Consider the following 26,253-nt stretch of genomic DNA (forward strand, 5'->3'; position numbering starts at 1 on the left):
TAAGACTCAGGAGGTCCGGGTTCAAATCCCCATAATGCATGAAGGCAAGTACCCTGAATAGGCTTTATCCTCAACATGCGTTGAAGGCATGTCTAAAACCTGTCTTCACTCTAGCTTACCAATATTATATTTAACTTGCTGACTTTTGCAAATCCTCAAAGCTGATCCCTGTCCTTCCAACATGGTGCTTTCATCCTTTTGACGAGCTTTGATATATTACAGATCATATCCACACTGGGAAATTTTCCTTCATTTCTTTGATCTCTCTTTCATACCTTAAGCACACTTGAAATTCTGTATTCATTATATTTCTTGGCATTTATTGATTGATATTTTGATCAATTTCCATTTGGGAAATGTGATTGCAGCTTAAGATGCAAAAATGAAGGAAGTTTTCTTCTCTTTTGTATTCGTGAAGGCTTTCACGGCCAGGATCTAATGGTTGTTGTGGGTTTTTTGGGCTCTTTGGCCATGTTCTGAAGGTTCTTCCTAAAGTTTCGCCCGTCTCTGTGGCCGGCATCTTCAGAGGACAGGAGTAGCACTCTGTGCTCTTGTCAGAACTGTTCCTTTCACAAATGAACACCTGAGCATGCACAATACATTGCAGCTTATGCCAAGGGTAGAATTACATGATATAATGTTTATAGAAGAGGTTCTCTCTCAAGTGGTGATTTTCTTCAACATGATTTTCTTCAACAACATATCTTGCATGTAATATGAAATCAGTCATTGGAAGGGACACATACTCTTCATCTACAGATTTGATTTTTGAGGCACATACCACTGAAGAAACTGTTGTAGGAAGGAAAACAAGTTAACTAAAGAAAATTCCCTTAACATCAAGTTTGACCCAAAGTCGGTCATTTAGAGTCAAAGTCTTTGATTCCTTAACAAACACTTTACACCACCTTTTATTATTCTTGTTACAATACTTTGGATATGTTTGATTATATTTGAATATTTGGAATAAATTTAATAGGATTATAAAGAACTATGTTGCAGAGACTCTCTAAAGAAGTTCTACAAACAAATCTCAAGCATATTGATTAAAGTTAATCCAGTATATATTGAAAACAGTGGCACATCTTTTTGGCATTCTTGTATTTCAATGAACATGATTTTGTGTTACACTAATATTTTTGACTTCCAGTACATTTTCTTCCCATCTCTGTCAGGATCACATCTATGAGATATGATTCTACTAAGCTAGCCATCTGATGGAATGAATCACTTAGCCCTCCACTTCTTAGTAATAAACTCAATGAAGTAAGCAAAGCTGGATGATAGAAATGCTAAAGAGATCAATAAAACTGTGCAATCAGAACTCAGGTTTGTTTGTTCTGAGAAAGTCTAATATTGTATAATTAATTTTTTGCAATGTTTATAGATTGTTCACAAACCTGTTCAAACATGAGCAAATGGGGATGACTCTTCAGCATACAAAATGGCAAACCAAGAGATTCGAAGCTAAAGCCTTTAAAATGTAACAGACTGCATTGTTTATGACAGATGTTGGATCGCCAACATTATCAATGCTCACAGAATCAAGGAACGCTCCAGCACACATACCGCAAATGGGACTGCATCTTATCTGGAGTGTTTTAATTTAGTGTACTTATTTTCATGCATTATTCATCTACCCTGCCTTGTATAATTGCTGCATTTTAAAACAGGGGCTTAATGGCTTTCACTCATTTAAGCAGAATAGTTTGGAGTCCTTGGGGTAACAAACCAGGGCCTGGTACATTCGGAAAGACAGCCGCTCTTGCGGGCAAACCCATATAAAACCTTCCAAATTCCTTACATTCTGATCAAGAAATTGTCTTCCAGTTCACAAAGGAGACTTTCTAAAGATGCTGAACGCACTAATGGAGCAAGTCACCCAACACGGTTCATCAGCTAAAGGTCTATAGCACTTAAAGTTCAATGAACAACCTTTTATATAATTGGAATGGATTTTTACTACAGTATTAATGAAGCAATGCTTCTATGGCCATAAAATGCTTATAATAATATAATAATAATCTTAGAACTGCGGAGCTGGAAGGGACCCTATGGATCATCAAGTCCAGCCCCCTGTCAAAGTCATGCAGTGGGGAATTGAACTCTGAATATCTGCTTCCATATCCAGACACCTAAACCACTGAGCTATCCAGAACTTCATGTATGATACATCAAAGGTTTTTATTTGAAGTAAAATATTCACCTCTGTCTTTGGACATCATGAAGCCATATCTAGAACCTAGACTTACAGAACTCTTTAGGCTTACTACAAATTCTGTGTTTGCATAAGATTGCAATTCCCATGTATGTTCAAAAACACTTGTCAAAATCATGGAACAATTGATATTTAAGCTGAATATCTCATGGTTGGATATATTGCAAACTTCCATATTTTCCATGTATAAGACACTACTTTTCCCTAAAATCATTACACTAAAAATTGAGGGACATCTTTTACACAGAAGTAAGCTGAGATAGCGGAGGGGAAAACAAAATGACACATACCTTGCCTCTGTAAACAGGCTTCCTTCAGTTACAAGGCTTAGCTTCCTATAGTCAGGAGTCTTAGCATCCTCCAGTCATGAGCCTTATGGAACTGATGTCAGCTAATGCTGAACAAAGCAATTGGAACATAGCTCATTGGAGGTGGAGCTTGTAGGCTCAGATTCAACAGGACTCAAAATGTCCGACCATTCTGAGCCCAGAGGCTGAATCCTCAAAGCTAAGTTTTCTTAATTTGGGGGTTAGAAAAGTGGGGAGGGCATCTTATAAACGGGTGTGTGTTATAAATGGAAAAATATGGTACATATTATACCTTTAAGGAGCTTTTATGTGTGTGCATACCTTGTCTTTCATCACAGAATAATTTCTCTGTTTCCATCCCTGAGTATCCAGTTAAACCCCACAGGAAGATGTCATAGCATAACTCCTCCTACAGGGCATTTTTTCAGATTGGGAGGTGTGGGCAGTCAGGGAAACTACAGAGTGATGAAGAAATGTATAGGGATATGTTTAAATGGGGTGTGAGGAGCCTATCAAAACATGACAATATTGCCCCTATGCCCTATCCCAATAAGGGAAATAAATTTTTTAAAATACGGTAAAGGTTGGCAGGAAAATGACTATATTGTGCAGACCCAGTTGTGCTGGAAAGCTATATTTTGGCTTCTAAGTGGCCGCATGCAACCCACAGTCCACATTTTACCACCCTTACCTTAGAAGAAGACCATAAAGAAGACTGTTTTTCTTCTTGTTGGCCACCTATTTTGCAACCTTCAACCTAATATGCATGATCCATCACATTTGTCCACCGAAGTTCAGCAATAGTATGAGCAAGACGGATCTTGGAGTTGCTGTTGATCACAAGCTGAATATGAGCCAGCAGTGTGATGTGGCTACAAAAAGGGCAAATGCTATTTTAGGCTGCATTAACAGAAGTAACCTCCAAATCCTGTGAGGTATTAGTTCTCCTCTATCCGGCATTGGTTAGGCCTCATCTTCTCTGATGGCAGAAAGTGAGGAGGAATTAAAGAACTTGTAATGAGAGTGAAAGAGAAGAGTACAAAAAATGATCTGAAGCTCAACCTCAAAAAAACCAAGATGATGGCCACTGGTCCCATCACCTCCTGGCAAATAGAAGGGCTCCATGATCACTGCAGATGATGACAGCAGCTCCAAAATTAAAAGACACCTGTTTCTTGGGAGGAAAGCAATGACAAACCTAGACAACATCTTAAAAAGCAGAGACATCACCTTGCCAGCAAAGGTCCACATAGTCAAAGCTATGGTTATTCCAGTAGTGATGTATGGAAGTGAGAGCTGGAGCATAAAGAAGGCTTACCGCCGAAGAATTGATGCTTTTGAATTGTGGTGCTGGAAGAGACTCTTGAGAGTCCCCTGGACTGCAAAGAGAACAAACCTAACCATTCTGAAGGAAGTCAACCCTGAGTGCTCACTGGAAGGACAGATCCTGAAACTGAGGCTCCAATACTTTGGCCATCTCATGAGAACAGAATGCATCTTATTTCAGTGTTTTCTCTACAAGAGAGAGGAATGCATCTGTGCAGAATTGTCCTTAAGATTTCTCAGACCACACGGGCATGCCAATAAATTAATAATTTTAAAAATCTGCATGTGCTAGAAAAGGTTAAAACACTTCATTATGTAGCTGCCAGATGTCTAGTTCAAACTGCAAAATGGAGAACTGCGAACATGAAGAATTCTGTTTCCAAGCATGTGTTGTAATATAGGAAAATAGAGTTGATACATGTGTACAGTTGCAGAGATGGACGAGGCTGTCGATTTAGAAGTTTGCTTGAGTACTTCCACATGCAGTCTTCCAGATATAAGTTATAAGGAACAAAGTAATAAATTATGCTATAAAGAAAGGAAGTGAAGAGATCAAAGATGATAAGATAAGCTTATATTACAGTGCTCATCAAGGGTGCTTCAGAGTAACATCAAGGAAGAGACATCCCATGAGCAGAAAGCATTCATTTAGAAAGTAAATTGGTTTTAGTTGTTAAAAGCATGTAAGGTTTTTTTTAATGGCTCAACTCCCCTCCCTCCCTCTCTATGAATGAGATAAGAGGTGCTAAAATAGATATTACATTTGTCAAGTTTGTTTTGATGTGCAGCTTTTGGGATATCACAAGGCAGCACAATTTTAAACTTAAAGTGTACTTTTTCAAGATAAATAATAGAGACTTAATATTTAATTGAAGATAAAATAAGGATAATTAAAAGTGAAGAGACCTACAAATATTTTTCCACTGTAGATTGATTGAGCACATTCGAAAAAACCAGCAAAGGCTATTGTCATATTTCCATGTGGTCTCTCATTGTTTCACCAAACTAGGAGCTCACGTTACGTGCCCCTCAGCTGCCACCAGTTGATTACATCAACAATACCTGTTATTAATGACAGATGTCCAGGCCATATGTCATTTTAAAAGAACCAAATAGAAATTGTTTATTGATACAGGTGTTGACAGAATAAGCGATGTTGTTAGCTCTTAAACAAACATTCTTCTTTATCCACCCTCAACCACCATTTTCCCACCCAAACCCCAAAACTCTCTCAATTCTCTAACACTCTAATTCTCCATCTCAAAACCCTATCTATACCTTATCTCCACTTCTCCTCCTACTGCTGAGTCTCTTATACCTAGTGATTCCACCCCTCCAGCACTCCCATTGGTCTATGCAAATAGCATATGAATATTCATGACCTGGGTGAATGCCACAGCTATGTATTAATAAATCAATTTTATTTGCAAACATCCGAGCACATTCTTCTTGCAATAAAGAAATAAGTGTCATATATATATATGAAATCTGAGTTCTGTTGTACACAAGTTCCCCAAAGTGGTTTCTTATAAATATATATATTTATATATAAATATATAAATTTACACACACACACACACACACACACACACATGAAAGCTTGTTTCTTTGACCCAGAAGACCTTGTAAACAATAAGAACTAGACATATGAAAGCTTCTGTTTCACAGACTTAACTAACTGGGCTAGTTATACCTCAAAATGAGTTATGCAGAGTCCTATTTGGGCTCACTAATAATTAGTAATATTTTAGTACTTACTTACTTACTTACTTACTTACTTACTTACTTACTTACTTACTTACTTACTTACTTACTTACTTAATAAAATTACTTTTTAGTAGTGTCTAGTTAAACACATTTGAGGATTCGTCTCTACAGCTTGAATGATATACATCAACTACAAAATCCTTTCCCTCCAGCTATGAACTGATTATTTATAACTGCTGGATAGCTCAGTGGTTTAGGTAGATATAATTCTAACCAATCTGGACATTTTATGTTGCAGAGTTTGAAGTTCTGGTAAAATTCCTTTGTGTTATACAGTAGAAGTACAGAGAGATATGCAAAGGAGAATACCTACAAGTTCACCACGTAGTCCTCCTCTTTCTCATTAACTGGCACTTAAAGTCTCAGTAACTCACTCTGAGATATTTGCAAAAAATAAAAAACATTTCCTTACTTACAGTTGTTTACAGATAAAGAGCAAACTAACAAACCAACTTACTTCCAACAGACTAAAGAGAGGGAAATGAGCACTCAGCAGAGAAGTAGGAGGGAGGCAGGAGGGAGCAATTGGTTAGTGTTCGATTGACATAAAAAGTCCCTCCCAGTCACTTAAACCACAGGCAGCATGCGAGTTTGTAAAAACTCCAATACACTTCACCTCTTCTCTTTCTGGGCAAGCATGTCCTTTATTGCCTTGTGTTAGATAGATTGACAGTCACCTCCAGAAAACTCCCTTCCAGTCACTCAAACCACAGGCAGCATCCAAACATCAGCACTGTCTATAGCTGAGTATATGCAACAGTATTTCTGACTACAAAGCAGAACTTACTTCCATGAAGGCATCAGTTTATCAACAGAAGTTGTTTCCAGATAAAATCCTATCCTATCCTCACTTCAAATTCTAGCCTCACTTACTGTTCAGATCACTTCCACCCAAAGGGCCAGATTTCCTATCCCTGCTTGATATTCTAGACACATTCCACAGGTATAAAACCAAAACAAGTCACATTTAAATAAATGTGAGTATTGGTTTTAATGTTATTTTCCTTTAATTTTCTTTAATTACCATTACCAAAAAAAACCCAGTCTCTATCTCTTTTCAGTGAAAGGCAAGTTCTAATATTACTTTGAAACCTGCTACTGACATAATTTTATACATATGGTTCACTGCAAATGAAGACAAGTAATCAGCTGAATCCAAGCATTAGATCCTGTCTTGACAGTGTATCAAATTATTTTGACAACTAATTATCATTATTGCCGAACATAAAGTTTGATAGATGTTTACAAGTAAGTGAGAACTTGAATTCCTAAGATATGATAAAAGCAATAAAGCTGATGAATTACTGGCCTGACAACAAAGAATATGTAGGGGAAAAAATGAAAAAGAGATTAAATTGTTTAGGCGTACTCCTCCCCTTTCCCAAATATAAAGTCCAGATGCACTATAGCTTTATTAATTTCTCTTACAACTCAATGTACTATCACTTCTACAGCCATGGTCTTCTCAACAGTTCTGAAGAAACCATCATGCAAACATTAACATGAGAGCTGAGAACAATGACTGAAGTGGAATGAACTGGATCGATCTCTTGGAATAATTTTCAGACATATCTTTTCTGAAGTTCAGCTAATCATAAAACTGACTCAGATGACATCATGCCTCAACTAGCAGTATAAATCGTCAACTTTTTTGTGATACTGAAAATACACATCTGAATGTAGAGCAAAAGGTGTCATATGAATGGATTTTCTTAGGGAATGGAATGCTCAGGGAAAACAAACCTTGTAAGTACATTACTGATGCTGGGACACAGGGAAATCTCACCACTAGTCCACACCACTAGCAAGCGGGGTCTGTGCCACAGTTGCAACAAGAAGGCTCGCAAATCGCACTACTGGTGCTCCACTCCCTGTCTTTCACTAAACAGCATGAAAGGCTCATGTGTATGTATTGATTGGCTCCCTCCCGTCTCCTCTTGCTCCTGGCTTTCTGATGCACTGACCCTGTGGAAGCAAGATACATATACAAACATCTTTGAGCACAGGTGCCAGATGGGAATGGATACCCAGATATTGCAACCACCTGACAAATCCTCTCCTGTAGCACCACTTGATCTCGGATTTGTCTCCCAGGAAACACAGGGGAAGCAAAGAAAGTCCTTGAGACTTCAGCCACTAGACAACACTGCCCAATCAGGAATTGTGTATTTCATGGAACAGCATCACAAATGGATGAAAGTGATGATACATTTATTGTGGGGTGTGTTTTTTTTTTGGCAGATGTGCTCCCCCAAGCATTGTAAAAAAAACTTGTGTGTTGTAGCACCTGGTGTTTCTCACTTTCATACTTCACATTTAGCATGCTTTGCATTGTGATTGGTCCCTGGAAGGTCAACACAGACTTAATTTGAAAGTCTGATTGCTGAGGGATGTGTTGGTGAGGAAATTCCCTTATGGAGAGGAAAATGGGAAAACAAACAACTGATAACATAACGGAGCAAATGAGATCATACATATGGCAACACTAAATGATGAAGAAACCATTTTAAGGGAACATTTTTTAAAAAAACTGCTGAAAAGAGCAGCACATTTTTGAACAATGCTGAACAGTATACACATACACAAACACATACACACAAAAAGAATATGAGCAGTTTAATCTAATCTGTAGCAAAAAATGGTTCAATCCACTGGATCATTTTTTAAACATGGTGACTCTATGCCACTAGTTCACCACTTGGGATATTTCAGTTCTGCTCCCTGCTGATGCAAATAGCTTTCTATGAAATCTGTAATCACAGCAACTCCCAGAAATCCTGGCCAGCAGAGGTGGTGGGGAAGGCTTCTGGGAGTTGTAGTCCAAGAACATCTGGAGACCCAAGGTTGGGGACCACTGCTGTAGAGGAAAGGAAATTCTACTCAATCCCATTGCAATTATACAAAACAGGAGATGGGGAACAAACCAGTTCATTCCAGACTAGTTGAGAAGATGGGGAGAAAAATAAGTAAACTGGGCCTAGTGAGCGGCTGTTCCAGGGGAGCAGCAGCACCTGTGCTTCAGCCTTCGCGAACCAGAATGAACCAGGATGAGCCATTTCATCTCTAGACAAGATCCATGTGGAAAGTGAAGATGAGGACGTGTGGAGCAGCAACTCTTAAGAGATCCAGTGCACAGTAAGGTAAGCCTTAATAATCTTGTATAGCTAGTAAATGAGGACATGATAATTGTCTGCACACACAAATATTCCTTAGAGCAAAGAGCATGGAAAAGTTACTCTTCTTGGACTACAGCTCTCAGATTCCCCTCAGCCTTCATGGTTGACACATTAACTTTTCCATGTTCTGTGCATTTCTTCACCCACCTTGTAATGAAGGGGCTCGGGGGGGGGTAAGGAAAGCCTCGTTTTTATAATTATTCCAGGGTGAGGAGAAGGGCATAGGGGGGAAATCCAAATTGTGAATTTTTACTTTTTTAAAATCAAACCATTTTTTTCTCTTTACATAATGTGCACTTTTGTGGACCTGTTATTCTCCCTCACCTACACAGTAGATTGTATCATCTGCCTCATGCTGATTTATAGCAAAGTCACTGTTTTCTCACGTTAAAAGGCCTCTTTTGAGGATTAATATTTCAGCCCCTGCAAGCTGGATTCTTTCCAAATTTAAAAAAAAAGGAAGTGAGACCAACCAATTTCTCTCAAAATATGCAAGATTTGTCTTTTCAATGTATATGAGTTATTTTAAACCTGGGGGCATTTAGGGGAATACAGGAAACAGTTTTAATTTAAAAAATTGTAACTGAAAAACTGAAAACTGTAACTAAAATTGTAATATGTGCCCAGACTTCCCCAAGATTGGCATAGAGCAAGAACAAACTGTCTGCTACATTTATACCAAACTCCAGTCTCAATGTTATAATTTTTTTCCCTTGGGTTGCCCTATTTTTAGAATTACTTTGTAGAATGCTGATTTGCTCTGCTGCATGATAACATAGCTGTATTATCATGCAGCTATAATGACTGTCCTGTACTTGGACATTTATACTGGATTACATTTGACACATTGACGTTAAAGTGACTATAATTCAGTGTGATCTTCATGCCATTTAGAACCAATAGCCCATTCATGTGTAAATGCACAAAGTTAGGAGGAAGAGTTCAGCAGATATAGTACCCTTGATCTCTCTCCTCTCTTTTTCATAGTACCCTTGACCTTTATCCAGACAGCTTTACTGGAATCCTGTAACAAAGAATCTATACACATCTCTAGTGTTGGGGGAAAATGTATATTCTGCTGAAAATGGGGTGAAAATACTTTGCTCAAAAAAAATATCAAGCATTAGAACAGAGAGTAACTGTACAATGTATAGAAATATTCACGCAGTGTTTCAATGGGTTGCAATGTTCAAACACCAAAACTTCTTGTGAACTAACTGAATAATGCAGAATATTTAGGATTAGTTCATTGGTAAATGGGTAATTAAAGGGGTGAATGGGTTTCAGTTTTGCTTTGGGGGTTTTTTTCACACAGAGAAGCTACTCAGGTACTGCAGCCTTCCTTCAGAGATGGGGCTACTTCCCTGAACATGTGCAGGCCCTATATGTTTCATTATTGACAGTTAAGGGCTTAAGCCTAAGGTGGAGCTATTCTTTAATTTTAATTTTGTCTCCCCTAAAGTTAATTTTTACATCACCTTTTTTTAAAATCTTGAGAGAACTGGATTGAGACACACTGAGATCCTAAGCAATGCCAAGTTTAAGAGTCCTCAAAACATTAACTCAAAATGTGTTTTATTCCTTCACATAAAACTGGAAATTTTGGTGGCACCTCAGAATCCGAGAATTTGGCCAGAATCCTGTTGCAATATACAATGTGTGTAAGAGAAATTGTGCAAGCAGTTCTCCAATGTTGCATTGTACTGGTTCTAGAAAGCAACTAAAGAAGATAAAACAAAGGCAATTACCTCTACAGGTATTGTTTTTATCTGTCCACACCAGAAAGTCCAAACCCTAATCTGTTGTATCCCACCTAAGAAAGATCTTTGCATTAGGTCCTATAAACCAGCTGTCAGTAGGAAAAAACAGCATTAGGCTAAATGGTTTGATGGTCTGTCTCAGTATTTCATTTACATATTTTAAAAAATCACATTTTCAATAGCTTAGTGGAAAAGTTATAAAAACCATTCATGCCCTCTCAAGAAAAGCAGCAGACCCTAAAATATATCATAAGGCAGAAGACTTTTCCCCCTCTTACATTATTTTCTTTGCCATGTGTTAGTATCCAAGATCTGATTTCATGCTTCTAGGCTTCTTCTGCTAGACGATGCATCTCCAGCATGTAAACAGACATCAGATCTGATCTTGCAAATGTCAAGAATGACTTCAGGAGCTATATCTTAAAACAAAAGGCAAACAGAGGTAGTATAGAATATGCAAAGTCAAGCCAAGCCAAAAAGAGAGAGAGAAAGAAAACAGAGAAAGTTTGTTCATCTGAGCAGGAATTGTGTCCTCATGTTCTCAGAAATTCACCTGTCTTTCACAAGTGGAAGGTGGAGGGAACAAGAGAGAGAGGAGGAGAAAAAAGTAACTTGCAGTTCTTAAATCCTTAAATTTTAATTCTGATTATTTTTACTCAGTACAGAGCTGTTTCTTTCTTTGCATCCTTAACTTCTTCAATTATACTTTCCTGGACAAAATGTATTTTCTGTATGTCCAAAATGGGTTATGTGTTCACACACATCAGACTGGGCTGACTCTGTCATGTTTCATTATGTGATGTAACATGATACAGTCTGATGAACAAACCTGATATGACACAAAAACTTGGAGAGAGAAAGTCTATTCTTTGAAAATATCGTTAAAGGAGTCCAACAAAGTCTGTTCAAAGATACAAAGTTGTTGAAGACTTCCATGTATTTTGTTCTGCAGGGCTTTTGGTAGGAGATTCAAGTTAGTTAACCAGCGATTCACGAAAAGGAAAAAGGACACTTAAAACATTGATTAAAAGGATAATTCCTAATTCACCAAGCTGAACATAACGTTGTCCAACAGGTAACTAACAGTCTTCCATTTCTGCAATCTTTCAGCACAGGGAAAATATGTAATTAGCACATCATTGGCAGCAGAGGACTATTAAGAGATAAAAGACATTTATTTATCCTAGTATGAGCCATCTTGACTTGTCTCAAGTTATCTTGTTCTTGGTTTGTGATCGTGACTCAGGCTATTTACTCTGTAGTAAATCTTCCAAGGGATGAATTGCTGTGATATCCATTCTATTCATGCTTGCTAATGCATTGGGGTGGTGATAACTTTGAGAGACTGGAGAGCCAGGTTGAAGTTCCAGAGAGATATTTGATGACCTTGGGACAATCTTCCCCCCCATGCCCATCTTACTCATGGAGACAAGGCATCCTGAGCTCAACCTCTGACTAAAATCTTAACAATGAAGCAAGCAATTCGATCTTGAAGATGTCAAATTCCAAGCCATCTATAGGTCATACCAAGTCTATAAATAATCTGGTAGCCACTGAATTTCTTTATGTACTGGAACTCTGTTTGCTTCTGCTCATCCCATTTAACAGGCTCAGTGCCATGTTCTAAACCATGGAAGCGTCTATTTTTAGGGACCATGATACAAACAAACAAAGCATATACAATGGTGCCTCACATTACGATTGCTTCGTTTAACTACGAAATTGCATTACGATGAACTTTTTGCAATTGCTTTTGCGATCGTAAAACGATGTTTCCTATGGGAGAATTTCACTTTGCAATGATTGGTTCCCTGCTTCGGGAACCGATTCTTTGCAAAACGACGATTTTTGAACAGCTGATCAGCAGTTTCAAAATGGCCACCGGGTAAATGGCTCCCCACTGTGTTTAGGGATGGATTCCCCGCAAGACAGGCAGCGAAAATGGCCACCCTATGGAGGATCTTCACTGGACGGCGAGTTTTAAGCCCATTGGAACACATTAAACAGGTTTTAATGCGTTTCTATGGGCTTTTTAATTTCGCTTCTACAGCGATTTCGCTGGAACAAATTAACATCATAATGCGAGGCACCACTGTATATACCCTTCTTTGCCTTGTCTTAAAGAAACCACCCACAGTTAAGTCTACAGCTCAAGGTCATTCAACAGGATTCATGGCTGAACTACACCATTCTGGTTCCCTCACTGCTAACATGCTTTGTTTGTTTGTATATATAGAACTAATATAGCGCATCAGCGATAGTGTATATACAGTCTAAATACAGTCAAAAAACAAATTGTGCCACAGTGGTGTACCCCCATGTGGTCTCCAATGGACTGTCATTCCAAATTCGCATCCCACATCTGGTGTCTGGGAATACTGTGGTTTACTGGATCTCCCAATAAACTGGATCTATTCCCAGTACTAAGCCAGGGAAGCTGCTGCTGTAACCAATAAAGTTATGGCCTTTTCCTTCTAATCAGTGTGTTGCATGGGTTATTTTTGGGGGGCCAGGCCTGCTCAGCCATAGCCAAACAAGAACAATAACAACAATGTAAATACAATTAATGAATAGATTTTAAAAATAACCACAAAGCAGGCAAGCTAACCTCAAGGTCCTCTTACACTTATTTTTTTTATCAATGTGTTGAAACAATCTGCAAGTTACAGCCTACAAACTTATGTGTAGTCAGAATGCTCAGTCTTACTATTCCAGCTAGCTTAACCTCTGTTCTATTTTGTCCTAATTCTGGGGAATCTGAAAACGTTTACAGATGCCTGATATTTAGAAACTGTCTCTTGTGGGCAAAAGGGAATAACAGCATTAGCAGATTAGCTGTACAAATTGTTCAGTAAGGGTTGTTGACATGAGAGAGCTGCGGCTGGTGACTTCAGCACTGGCTGCTCTCTTTGCAAGCCACAGAGTCAATGAACTGAAGAAAATTGCATTTTCCACATGAACCTCGGAAGCCATCATGACATTCAAGGTTTGTTTCAGATGCCTGGTACTAACAACGTTCAGAGGAGCTTGCTAATATTTCTGGATGGTTCACCTGCTCAGTCTTCGAGCCCTTTTCTCATTTCTCCCCTTTGACATCAGATTATGGTAAGTTTCATATCACGAATGGTGCCAGAGGACAGTGACTGCAATGCCCACATAGGGCCAGAACTGAACCAAAAGCACTGAAATTCTAGCTTCTCGTGGAAGCAGTGTAAGAGAATTCCTGGTTTGAACCCTTCACCTCTTCCATCTTAAAGAGGTATCCTGAAGATACATTGCCTGAAGGTAAAGGTAAAGGTTCCCCTTGACATTTTCAGTCCAGTCGTGTCCAACTTTAGGGGCAGAGCTCATCCTGTTTTCAAGCCGTAAAGTCACTGCTTGTCCGAAGACAGTTTCCATAGTCACGTGGCCAGCGTGACTAGGGAACACTGTTTTACCTTCCCACTGAGGTGGTATCTATTTATCTACTCACATTTACATGCTTTTGAACTGCTAGGTTGGTGAGGAGCTAGGGCAAAGCGACGGGAGCTCACTCCGTTGCATGGATTCAATCTTACGACTGCTGGTCTTCTGACCCTGCAGGACAAGCTTCTGCAGTTTAGCCCACAGCGCCACCACATCCCTTTCATATTGCCTGAAAGTCCTCCCCAAATCTTGATATGGGGATACTGTACACTAGCAGTGACACTGCCTAAACTTAACATCAGTTAGTTTTGAAGTCAAGTCTAGTCCCTTCCTAAGTACATGAGAACAGCCCTGCCAGATCAGACCAAAGGCTATCTTACATCACATCCTAGCACCATAGTGGCCAAGCGGATGATGATGGGAAGCCCATAGTCTGAACATGAACATATGAGACATGATGGGTGCTAAATATAAAGTCATGATGCCTATTTACCAGTGATGGTCTTCAACTCCATAAATTTGGCCTCCACAACTGTAAGTCTCTTTTGAAACTGCCTAATCGTAATGAGACCCCAAGACAGTGAATTCTATCATTTGGCAATACCTTGCATGAAGAAACACTTCCATATGTCTATCCTAAATCTCATTTCGTCTTCTTCAGATGCCTCCTCATTCTTCTATTTTAAAGGAGTAACATTTTTCCCATTGCACTATCCATAATTTTGTAAATTCCTACCATATTCCCCCTTATTTTTTTACAAAAAGGTTTTCTAAATTAAACAGCTCCAGAACATAGAATAAAATCATAGAATTGTAGCACTGGAAAGGATCCCCAAGGGTCACTGAGTCCAGCTTTCTGCCAGTGCAGGAAATCCACAGCTAAAGCATCCCTGATAGGTGACCATCTCACCTCCACTTAAAAATCTACAGGGAAACAGAATCCACTCACCAGTGATGCACTTGAATGGCTCTCACTGTTAGAAAGTTCTTCCTAATGTTTAATCAAAATCTCCTTACTTACAATTTCAAATGATTGCTTCCGGTGCTATATCCTTGAGCAAGCCTGCTTCATCTTTCACAACAGCCCTTCAAATACTTATGATTGCTTCTCAATCTTCTCTTCTTCAGACTAAACATGTCCAGTTTCTTCAACCTTTCCTCATAAGGCTTAGTTTCCAAATCTCTTACCATTCTGATTGTCCTTCTCTGGACACATTCCAGTTTCTCAATATTAATCTTAAACTGTGGTACCCAGAAGTGGGCACAATGCTTTAGGTGAGTCCTGAGCAAAGCAGAATAGAACAATACTATTATCTAGATCTGGACATTATACTTCTATTGATACATCCTAGTATGGTATTTGCTTTTTTTGCTGCTGCATCACATCTCTTGTTTAGCTTGTGATCCACTAGGACTCCTAGATCCTTTTAACATGTACTACTTCCAATCCAGCTTTCACCCACCCTGTATTTGTGCATCTGATTTTTCCTACCTAAGTGCAACACTTTACATTTTTCACTGTTGAAACTTATTTTGCTTGTGTTAACTCAGTTCTCTGATCTGTTAAAATCTTGGTGTACAGGCTGAACAGGGCAATATACAGGACATGTTTTTTCCCAGAAAGATCAGAGGGTTTGCCCTTAGCATTTTAATTCTATATTAATGCAAGTTTAATTATTTGCCTTACATCAGAGGCAATAAATAAATAAATAAGCAAATAAATAAGCAAATAATTAAATATTAACCTTGTCTTACTTAGGGTCACATAATACACAATTTAATATGGAATGCCTAATAGCAGGGCCAGTCCATGTGAAGTCTTAACCCTTGTAGTTGTATTTCTCTTGCAATGTACTAACTGTGTGCCCTAGAAAACAATCTAGCCAGACATTTCTTATAGGGGAAGATGTGGACATCTTAATTACTAGCCAGATTTTACATTAAGGTTCACATACACTGACCCCTCCTCCTATCATGCCACCCCCATAAGCATCACAGTTCAAAACTTAGCAAGGTGGCAGGCACATTTGTGCTATTACATGCATTAGCCATTTTCTTTGTGCTTGTGGGTCAAGTATAATTTAGTGAATTGGATGCACTGAATTACGTTATCAGCCACTGGCCTGTAAGATGAATTTTATGTAAGAGTGGAATTCTGCCCCATTAAGCAATCTATAAATCACAATCTTTTGTGCTTTATTATGCAATTCTCCTGCCGTTCTTGGCACTTTTGACTTACTCAGTCTGTTACCACAGGAAGGGTACTATCAGCATATCATCGGAGTAATTAGACCCCACTGAGACTAATATTTCAAGGTAGCTTTTAATGGGAGAAGAGATAGTTTTCTGCATGACCATAGGAATATTTCTTTTTATTATTAAAAAAAAAACCCTGCCCATTTAATTAATAGATAAAAGTTGCACTTTCTCAGGATGGCTAATAGGCCCAGAGGGAAACATCATCCCTGTGAAATTGCCCTAAATAAAGACAGGAAAAATATTATTTCTCTTTTAAGGAAGAAAGATCCCCTGGATACAAGGTAACTGCTTACTTATACTTGCTTTGCTATCCAGGTAATGGGAAAGACTAATCATCAACTATAGACTCCTTGAAGGTTCCTCCTTTCCTCATTATAACCCAAAAGAAGAAGAAGAGGGGAGTGTTTGGATGCTAAATGATGGATAAAAAATATCTGTTCTTTTCTGGCCTCAAGCAAAACCTGTCTCACCAAGTGCAAAGGAAGGTCAGAGAAGACTCTCATCTCTTCATAGTAATGGCACCATGCACGCCATTGCAAAAGAAGCATGAATCCTATCCGTGTGGAAGACCGAAAGTGATTCAAACCACACACTGTAGCTGCAGAAGAAAAAATCTCCAGCTATGCGACCCATCAACCAAATGGCACCATGGATGTTAATACCAATAGATGTTGATGGATGCCAATGCTTTGATTAACAGTCACCAATTTTTGAGGGTCATCTAGCTTAGGTGTGTCCCTTTCATGGACAACCTGAAGTTAGTCAAAAGAACTTGTCTGCTGGGCAGGTAATCAAATTTCTCTGGAAACCTGTCTGTACCCATTAACCAGGGAAGCCTTCAGTTCCCGGCTACATGGAGATAGTACATTGGGAAGAAAAAAAAATTATCTCATAAGCCAGTGGTTCCCAACCTTGGGTCCCCAAAAAATCTTGGACTAAAATTTCCAGAAGCTTCATCACTAGCTGTGCTGGTCCAGATTTTTGAGAGTTGTTGTCCAAAAATAACGGGGACCCAAAGTTGGGAACCATTGTGATAAGCAATTGAGTTTCTCATGAGACATCACCAGGCATTTATGTCATGGAGATAGAGGGAAAGGACACTGTGGAACATTATCCTGATCATGTTAATCTGCAACACATTGACAGTTACCATGAACTGAGTCACTTGATACTTTACAGTCTGTTTTCATTCCAGAAGTGCCTCAGTAATGCTGTTTCTCTGATTTTGCCCCAGAGGAAAATGGTAGCGTTCCTCGGTCTCCTTTCCAATTAAAATGAGAATGAGAGTAACTGGTAACTTTGTCATTATTCATTGCCCTCCCAACCCCAGAATAAAGGTGTGATACAGTGATATGGGTTAAATCCAGGCCATACTTTATTGATAGAAATCCAAATTCGAATTTGCCATCTTTTGGCAAAAAGAGAGGGGGCCTGCTGTACTGCGGAAACAGGTAAATGGCAGGGGTATTCAAATACCCCTTGATCAACCAATGGGCGAGTCCCCGGCCCCAGGTTCCAGCGGTCTGAAGACAGCAGGAACCTGGTCAGCCGCTAATAAACACCCCCAGACCTCAAGCCATCTTTATTTGATGACTGTTGGTCCAGAAGTGGCCCAGTGCATCTTCCCCCCACAGGCACTGTAATCGCACGATCCGCAGTGCCAGGTCAGATGCACTGTTGGCTTACCTGAAATTACAGTCGGACACACTGAAAATACCTGTTTTTTCTGTACTACCTGCCACAGCATAGGGACTAGCCATGCTATGTCCCATGCCCACCACCAAGCCTTTCGAGCTCAACAAACAGGCCCCCTTGGATGTCTTCCAAAAAGACATCCAAACCTGCATCGGAAAGGTGGACACTGCCACTCCTGAAAAACTGAGGCTCCTCTACTTGGATCCTGTGGTGAGTTATCACTGATCCAAGGCCACTGCAGACACCTCTGCTTACTTCTCTGTTAATGTCCTCTTGTCTCTCCTTGCTATTCTTTGGAAGTCTGCATTCCATTTTCTGCGACTTTCCCTATCTCCCTTGCATTTTGTTTCCCTTTCCTTCTCTGCTATTTGTAAGGCCTCATTGGACAGCCACTTTGCTTTCTTGCATTTCCTTTTCTTTGGGAGGGTTTTTGTTGCTGCCTCCTGTACAATGTTACAAGCCTCCAGCCATAGTTCTTCAGGCACTCTGCCCACCAAATCTAGTTCCTTAAATCCATTCTTCACTTCCACTGTGTATTCATAAGGGATTTGGTTTAGATTATACCTGACCAGCCCAGTGGTTTTTCCTACTTTCTTCAGTTTAAGCTTGAGTTCTGCTATGAGAAGCTGATGATCAGAGACACAATCAGCTCCAGGTCTTTTCCCACTCTTTTGTTGACTATGAGGACTATTTAATTTCTTCTATGGGATTCTTGCCCACAATAGTAGATATGATAATTGTCTGAATTGAATTTGCCCATTCCCATCCATTTTAGTTCATTGACACCCAGGATGTCAATGTTTATTCTTGCCATCTCCTCTTTGACCACATCCAGTTTACCAAGGTTCATAGATCTTACATTCCAGGTTCCTATGCAGTATTTTTCTTTGCAGCATTGGACTTTCCTTTCACTTCCAGGCGTGTCCAAAGCTGAGCATCCTTTCGGCTTTGGCCCAACACTTCATTAGCTCTGGAGCTACTTATACTTGTCCTCCGCTCTCCCTCAGTAGCATGTTGGACGCCTTCCGACCGAGGGGCTCATCTTCCAGTGTCATATCTTTTAGCCTTTTGTTTCTGGTCATGGGCTTTTCTTGGCAAAGATACTGGAGTGGCTTGCCAGTTCCTGCTCCAGGTGGATCGTATTTAGTCAGAACTCTCCACTATGACCTGTCCATCTTGGGTGTCCCTGCACGGCATATCCCATAGCTTCTCTGAATGACTCAAGCCCCTTCGCCACGACAAGGCAACAATCCGTGAAGGGGTTTTAGCTTCTAGTCCTGTTTTATTCTCTCATTCACTGGTAATACACTTCATCCTTCAAGTTGAGACTCCTTCAACCCTTTCCTCCAAAGGCCCCATGTTCACTACGGTGATTCATCTGTGCCATCTGGTTTAGGATACTTTGGTTCATCCACAGGGGAGAATTCATCCTATGGGAGTGTGACAGGATTACTGCTACTCTATAGCTCATTTAAAGACTTATTTCTTTTCTTTATTCGTATTAGAATGCTGAACAATTTAAAATTACAGATATATGAAATATAGGTAAAAATTGTAAACAAACTAAAATCTTAAGATAATTAAACTATTTTTGATCCAAAGCAAACTACTTCAATAGTATTTATCTTGGCTATTTTCTAGATCTCCTTTTGTGTACATGGTGGGGCATAACTTGCATGCATGTAAGTGCTACATTGATTGAATTTCTTCACTGTCACAGAAAACCTGTCCTGTTTCCAAGTAGCCCCAATTTACCTGATTATTCTTTGATCTTCCTACTTTGCTTCAAAGTCTATTAAGTGACTTCTAAACAGAACAGCTAGAATCTTGTCCTAGTGGGAGGCATTCATCCAGGTATGCTGGTTTTGCTCTTTCATCTTCAGCATTCAACCAGGTATGCTGGTTTTGCTCTCCATAGGTTTAGCCCAGTGATGGTAAGCCTATGGCACACGTGCCACATTAGGCACGCAAAGCCCTTTCTTCTGGCATGCAAGTGAGTGCCCCACCCACCCACTCTTGTGGAAACAAACCTTTTGAAGTGGCTGCACCTGGGATTCCCCCTTTCTCTTCCTCTTCTGGGTCCTTTAACTTCCTGTCCATCCCCATGATTCCCCCTTTAACTTCCTGTCTGTCCCCATGATTCCCCCTTTAACTTCCTGTCTGTCCCCATGATTCCCCCTTTAACTTCCTGTCTGTCCCCATGATTTCCCCTGAAACTGCCACTTCCTGTTCCGGTTCTGGTCTTCTGGGCGGCACGGCAGCCACTGGTTTCTTCCCCAATCCCTCATTTTGGGCACTCAAGCCGAAAAAGCTTTGCCTCCACTGGTTTAGCCTAACCTCTTCTGGTTTTTAAGACAATTTAAGACAATGATAACTTTTTTAACTATAGAAATAGTTCTATAGTTTCTGAACTATAAAAATATTTAGAAGGGGGAGGAATTTATATTTCTAATATTCTGCAGATTTTCCACTCTCTTTGAATATTCCTTGTCTGAAAAGTCCCCAACCTTGGCTAAGCAAAAGGAAATGTACACAAGGCCAAAATCTCTCTCGAGCTTCCCAACTGAGTCCAAAGTAAAGCTATAGCTCAAGGCAAGTTTTAGCTCTATGCTTATCTAAAAAGGCCACACAGTCTTAAAAAGCCTCTCAGGACAATTATTATAAGCTCAGTTTGTTCTTTTGTTTTGTACCTAATTTTGAAGCAAAATTCTCTGTTGATAAAAGGATACCAGGCAAAAGAGGTCTCCAAGAATTTTTCCCCAAACCAATATGAACTAAAGGGACATGTAGGAAATAAAGTATAATGCTTAAGCCTGTGAAATGTTTTGTGCCACATTTCCAGAGCTTGTTAGATGGGAAATTGTATTCCTCTACCAAGGGAGCTTCAGTACAGCAATTTAAAGCAGGTCACACCCTCATCCAGAGCAGTACACAATCTGAGAAGCACCACATCATTTCACTAAGGGCAAGTCGAGGACAGAAAGTCCATAAGTGTGAAGATTTCTGAGAGGATAGACAACATTCCAAATAGAAGACCAACAGGAATAGCTGACAAGAAGAAGAATGGGGACACAGGAGAGGGATTTCTCTAGTGCTGCTCCCAGATTTTGGCTCTCCCTCCCACAGGAGGTCAAACTGGCCCCACCTTTGCTGTCCTTCTGCAAGCAAAGACCTATCTCTTCAGGAAAGCTTTCCTTTTATGACTGGCTACATGAGTGTGACTTTTAGATAGATTGTTATGCATTATTGCTCTGACTGGGTTTTTAGTACTACTTGGCTTACCATCTCTAAGAGTGGCGTTGTTTGATCCTTTTTAATATTTGATAAAAGATAAAGGTAAACATATTTTGAAGGAAGGAAGGAAGGAAGGAAGGAAGGAAGGAAGGAAGGAAGGAAGGAAGGAAGGAAGGAAGGAAGGAAGGAAGGAAGGAAGGAAGGAAGGAAGGAAGGAAGTTTGTAAAAACACAAGCCATCATGTTTCACAGTCCTTTTCTCTCTCAGTAGGACTTAACTTTCAGACAGAACTTTGAAACACATCTTATTTGGACTACAATTCCTAGAATCCCCAGCAAGGATTTTTCCAAATAAATATTCTTGAAATGTCAATTTCCATTTGTGTGATTCAGAAACCAGCTCATCATTCTCAGAACTTGGAAGTAATTCACTACATGTAATTAATTCTTTTTTATACAATAACAGAGATACACTGTTTAGTTTGTTTGTTTGTTTGTTTGCCAAAAAAAAAAAAAAAGGTGTTCAGTACTTCAAAGTCCCACCTCCTCCAGTGGACGCCCACTCAGAGACAGCACCCAGAGGAGGCAGGGCAGGGAATCCAGGCTGCTGCCTCTGAGTGGACACCCACCAGAGGAGGTAGGGCTTTGAAGGGCTGAACACCTGTTCAGCCAATAAACAAACCAGCGCAAAGTGCCAAACACCAGTTTACACCCACCTCTAGTGCACAGCATTGCAACTGCAACTTACTAAGGGATAGTTTTTCTCTTTTTTGTGACGTAAGTGTATCAGTTAGTACACTTTATTACACAGGTGGAATATCACATGAATCCAATGCACTCTGTCACCAATGTTCATAAAACTGAGATGGATGAAATGAGAGTGTATTTATATCATAGGCAAGTGGTATATTCATTCAGATGTGTGTGTTTTCTAAAATGTTGGTTGCATTTAAGAAACGGGAAGGTAAAGAGTCACTTTTCAACAAGTATGAATATAACTGCAGTGAACTATTTTTTTCATGTCTTGGAACTATTGTTGCAAACAATTGCTCTTTAAAATGTGAACTGCCCAAGCTATGACCATAACAACCAGTAATATTATATTTACAACTTCATTTTTTTCCCTTTGGGTGCAACTACGTTGACAGTTAATGCAGAAAATGCCCCAGGATTGGGACGATCTGATTAGCATTATATTTTATTTACAGCACACAGACACAAAATCAATTTAAAAAGGCCAGGGTTTTTTCCTCCAAATCTTAGTTTTTTCTTCCACCATTGGGACTTTTCCTTTTTAGGAATTGAACGCATTCACATCAGTTAGATAGTGTGATTGCTTTAGCCAATGTGAAGAGGCTTGTATCATTGGGTCTGGAGCTTTTCCAGTCAGCTACAGCAACTGTTAGAGACACACAACAGTGAGGAAAGTAGTTGTCTTTGGAATAATCTCTTCCCCACACCTGATTCCTGAGTGTTTTTTTCTTCTTCTTCCCTTCCCTTCCTTTCTTCCACTTGTCCTAATGGTAGGATAGCTAGATGACCAAACCGGGAAGAGAAAGAAAGAGTGAGGATTAACAGTTAGCCTTGTTTCTAACTTAAGATAGCTCTCCTCTTGCTGTCCAGGTTTGCAGGGAGCATATTTACAGCACAGCTACCTTGACAAGCTGGAAGCAAGGCTGATTGTTGATTCCTCGTTCTCTCTCTCTGTCTCTCTTCAGACACCTAGTTGTCCTAGCACTAGGACAGCAGGCCTTTAAGATAATAGGAAAGACTGAAATGGATGAGGAAATGAAGAGGGAAACAAGTAGACTCAGATGCCAGGTGTGGGGAGGAGAGGATTAAAATTATTAACAAGCCCCAAACATGGCTAATTTCTTTCCCTCTCTCTGCTGACCCCTGCTTAGCTGAAGCAAATTAACCCATGGAAATCCAATTTCCTAGGTGCAACTTTACAACAGCATTCACATTTCCCCCCACTGTGTAGTCACACCTTTGTCGAAGCTTTTACTTTTGTTTGTACAAAGCAATGTATGTGTGGAATTTCTTCAACTCATATCACAACTAGATGTGGCTGTATTCCCAAAGGAGAGACTAGGTGAATTAATCTGCTAGTCTAACCACACACAAATCCCTTAGACCTTTAGGGTTAAATATTTTGGGCCATAGACTAAAATAGTTTATTTGTTATTCTGTATATGTGATTTTTTTGTTTTTAATTTGCCAATAAAGGCTCTGACTGACTGACCTAAAACAATTCATTTGAGGCTTCCCCTGGCATTCTTCTCCATACACCACAATATTGCTGTCCTCCCCGAACAGCTCTATAGTACAATTGATATGTGCTGATGTTTTTCTAGGAAAGCATCCTAAGATCACCACCTATAATTCTAAACAGGTTATTCCTTCATAAACCCATTTGGGAAAGACTGCTTATCTTTGTTGAGGGAAATCATGGCCTAAAGGTGAACCACAGGTTTTCCATCCAGGTCTTGGATATCCTCCAGTCCCATAATAATTAGCTTACATTAGTGAGATAAATTGGAAATAATCTCTCCTGGAAAGCTCTGTTCCCACTCCTGTTTCCAAGCCATTATGAAAATGAAATTTCATTCTCCAGAATGACAAGTTGCTCTGCTATGGTTAAAAACAAAAGGCTGCTTCTATCCCCCACAAAAAAATCATTTTCTGCTCATGTAGATAGGATCTTTAATTACCAGCTGCTGTAAATGATCTTCTTATGATGATCAGCTGCCAAGCCCTGAAACAGCATCCCCTTACTGCCCTCTGTGTTCAAATAGTCCACCTGTTTATGATTAGTCAGACTACCAAAGCCTATCTGTGGTAAGCTTATTTAGATCATGCTCTGCAGCTGCTACATGCTGCCAGTCTTATAATGTCAGCAATAATGTCATGTTGGTTATTATTATATGGCATCCACTGTCTTTGCAACTGCTGTGACTGAAATCACCATGAAAAAAAGCACACGTACCCTTCCCAGGTTTCATCTCAATGATATTTTGTCTATGAAAACTATTCTCCTCATCACCACTTATACAGTTTGCTAATAAACACCACTGAGTTTGTTTACTTATACAGTACAGTTTGCTTTATTCTATTTGGCATTGCAAAATGCCACATAGAATAATGATGTTGGAAGGGGCCTCTAAGGCCACCAAGTCCAAGCCCCACTCAATGCAGGAATACAAATCAAAGGATACATGCCAGATGTTGTTTAAACCTCTCTTGAGGCCTCCATTATTGGAGCACTCATCACCTCTCAAGGTAATCGGTTCCTTTGTCATACTACTCTAACAGTTAAGACTTTTTTCCCTGATATTCAGCCTAACTCTGACTTCCTGTAACTTGAGCCCATTGTTAGTTGTCCTTCACTCCAGAAAAATTGAGAACAAATCATGCCTCTAACGTATTTGAAAAGTGCTTTTCTATCTCCCCTTGGCCTTCTTTTCTCAAGATTAAACATTACCAGTTCTTTCAGTCTTTCCTCATATGGCTTGTTTCCAGCTCCCTGATCACCCTTGTTAACAAAACATTGCATACAAGGCAATAGGACCCCTGGTGTTTCTTTTTCTTTTTTATAGATAGTGGCAAGTGCCTTCATCATGAAATCTTAGTAATGATCTTGAGCAGTCCAAAAATACCAGGCTTGGTGGAGTAATCATTCATCTATTATCTTTACTAAGTCATCTTGGAATGATCAGTTCTGTCTTCCCAGAAACTCCATCACTTACTGATGAGGTTGTTAACAGCTTGATATGGTCTTGTGGTGATTAAAGATCTGCAAGCATTTTCAGCATATTTTTTGAGCTATTTCTCAGGATATTTTGTATTTGATTAAAGATTCTTTCTGTAATTGTATAATTCACGTGATCTGATTTGCTGCCCATTTTAAGGGGCCTGCCTTCTTCTTTTGATTTCTGATATTTTAAGATAGCATGTATTTGATGGCATTGAACAGTGTGACTACCAGATAACATTGAATAATATGGCATAACCTTTCTTGAGCTTCCAGACATGGCTTTCCAGCAATCAGGAAAAACCTTCTTTATTGACTAAATGTTGTGGAAAATCCAGATGATTATAGCTTTGAACCTTTCATATTTTTCCGCCCTGTCTTCCATTTTCCCCCCTTTCCACAAAGATAGATGCACAATGTCTGTTCATGGTTACCACTTGCAGCCCTCTACGTGTGAGACAGCAAAAAGGACTGTAAATGGTAGCTATACCCCCTGCTTTATGGGCATTCCATACACTCCACAACAGTGTAAAGTAAGCCCTATGCATGTATACCCATAAAGCTTTTATGAGCATGTAGGAACCTAATGCTGAGGTAACAGCTGGTCATGATCTGGGCACCACTAGTTACCACAAGCTGTCTTCCCCTTCCTGCTTGCAATGAACTTGGCACAACTATCACAACAGAAGGTTATGTTGATTTTCTTTTGGCTAAAGTAGTTGGAAAGTCCATTTACTTCAAAAGAGCTTTATTAAGCATTCTATACTCCCACATATTTTTAAAACACACCAACCAATTAGAACTAAAAAAGTATTACAGTGGTGCCTCGCTAGACAATGATAATCTGTTCCACTGAAATTGCTGTTTAGCGAAATCATTGTCTAGCGAAAAGCATTTCCCCATTGGAATGCACTGAAACCTGTTTAATGCATTCCAATGGGGAAGAAGCGTCATTGTCTAGCGAAGATCGGCCATAGGAAAGCCGCTTTGCAAACTGCCGATCAGCTGTTTAAATGGCTGTCTTGTGAAGCTTAGATCCCCAAAACACTCATTTTGCGAGTGCGAGGGAGCTGTCAAAATCGTTGCCTAGCGAAAATCGGTTTGCGAAGCAGGGACCAAACATTGTCCAGCGAAATTCCCCCATGGGAATCGCAAAAAGTCAATGTCGCAAAAAGTCAATGTCTAGCGAAAAAACTGTCATGCAGGATAACTGTCTAGCAAGGTGCCACTGTACTTAGGCATCCTTCAGTCTCGAGAGACTATGGTAACGTGCTCTGTATGGAGGACTTGGAACAGCATCTAGTGTGGCTGAGAAGGCCAATTCAAAAGTGACAATCCCTTCCACACTGAAG

General features: G+C 39.7%; 1 long non-coding RNA gene across 1 annotated transcript; it reads right to left on the bottom strand.

Moving 5' to 3' along the window:
- Window positions 1–4,102: 4,102 nt before the first annotated feature.
- LOC140705527 (uncharacterized) lies at window positions 4,103–26,040 on the bottom strand. Its single transcript, XR_012084922.2, has 3 exons — window positions 23,862–26,040; window positions 10,834–10,974; window positions 4,103–7,584 (listed from the first exon to the last, which is right to left on the bottom strand). It is a non-coding gene; the product is annotated as an uncharacterized LOC140705527 (long non-coding RNA).
- Window positions 26,041–26,253: the final 213 nt, after the last annotated feature.

Source organism: Pogona vitticeps, chromosome 3, assembly GCF_051106095.1.
Source record: "Pogona vitticeps strain Pit_001003342236 chromosome 3, PviZW2.1, whole genome shotgun sequence".
Classification (NCBI taxonomy): domain Eukaryota; kingdom Metazoa; phylum Chordata; class Lepidosauria; order Squamata; family Agamidae; genus Pogona; species Pogona vitticeps.